General features: G+C 35.0%; 1 long non-coding RNA gene across 1 annotated transcript; it reads left to right on the forward strand.

The window, feature by feature from the left end:
* The first annotated feature begins 230 nt into the window (after positions 1 to 230).
* On the forward strand, positions 231 to 1,316 carry LOC118485416. Its single transcript, XR_004876011.1, has 4 exons — positions 231 to 315; positions 384 to 441; positions 834 to 1,191; positions 1,289 to 1,316. It is a non-coding gene; the product is annotated as an uncharacterized LOC118485416 (long non-coding RNA).
* Positions 1,317 to 1,605: the final 289 nt, after the last annotated feature.

Raw genomic sequence — 1,605 nt, forward strand, 5'->3', positions numbered from 1 at the left:
CCATGTATGTTAATTCTCGCCTACCTATGTTTGTTCTCCTACAAAACGATAGCTAGGTGACAAAAAATATTTGGATGTAAAATTACAACTTGAAGATATGAACGATTACACTTACAGAAATAAACGGAGGGGGTAGAATGAAAATTAAAAAATGGGCAAAAACTGTAAATTTTTGTTGGGTGACCCAATTATAAAAGCCTACTATCGTTGTTATTCTTTTGTTAGGTTATATTCTGCCGTCAGACAATTAGCTAGATGGCCGCAGTATCGTCCGTGTTTGATGAAATCGAGCCCACTGATATCGCAAAATCATCTGTGAGTCGTCCGTCATCAGTTTTTGCCTTTTGATTTTTTCATGACTGAGAATTGATCTCATCTTGCAGGATGTTGAAGAAACGTCGTTGACTGCTTATAGGATTTCGGAGGACGATCTCATCTCAGGTAACTGTTTATGGATTAAATTTTGTATTCGTCTTAAATCTGTTGCAAATTTTGCACGTTTTCTATACAAATTTTGAGCCGATTTTGTGGATCTACGATTTACTATATATCTTTGATTTGAGGTTTTTTTATGTGAATTGCGGATCTTACCGATCATATTCCTCCTGATTTTGAATATCACACGCATTGTATAATGAAAATTAGACCAAGATAATTTTTTTTAACACAATTAAGTTTGTATATAATAGAATCTAAAAATAAAGGTCATTGTTAGGGATTGATTGAGTCAACAAGATGTAAAAATATTTATACTGAATCTGGTTTGGTATCTTTGTATAATATTTTGGTAAAATCAATCATGATTTATAATTGCCCTCTATTTTTCATATCAGTCTTATGGAGTTGCTGGAAGGTGTTGATCATCAATTCAAAAAACTTTGGTGGCTTCTTAAGAGATCTATGATGGATTGTTTGAAAATTTACACTCCTTATCCCCCATGAACTTGTTCACAACGCGAAGATTCTTGCCAAATATATATAAACCAAGAATAAAACTATCATGTTCAATCGCGCTCCAACATTCTTCACTTGATGAACAAGGAACTGAAACCAATCCATTGTTTGTTTCACAACCTACATTACAAAACTCACCCTTTCTCCCCATTTCCCACCAAACCCTTCACCTTTCTCACGGATTCTCCCCCAAATCGGTTCATTTTCATCAATTTCATCAAATTCTCCTCTAAATCGGTTAGTAAAGTTTGTTTTAAGTTGAATTTCTTCTTTATTTTGTTACATATTTTGTTAATTTCTAGATCTTTTTTGTGTATATATGTGTGTATGCTAGATAAATCCGCCCACCCACCATGTAGGTCCCTTTTCTCGGAGGATCGAGAACAACCTAAACCTTGTTATACTAACCCACTAGCGAGTGCGGAATCCAAGCTAGTAGGCAAACCGGGATGAAGCAAGAACAAACACAAGAACACACAAAGTTCACCGATTAATACCACTGTATTAATACGTATGAAGGTTTACAGTTACAAGCACAATGTTTACAATCTGTTTGCAAACTCTCTAAAGTGTGTGTGTGTGTGTTTTGCAGCAGAGTTTCTCTAACTCTCTATGTGTGCATCTATCTAACACTAACACACTGCATGAGTA

The sequence above is a fragment of the Helianthus annuus genome, chromosome 13 (genome assembly GCF_002127325.2).
Source record: "Helianthus annuus cultivar XRQ/B chromosome 13, HanXRQr2.0-SUNRISE, whole genome shotgun sequence".
Lineage (NCBI taxonomy): Eukaryota > Viridiplantae > Streptophyta > Magnoliopsida > Asterales > Asteraceae > Helianthus > Helianthus annuus.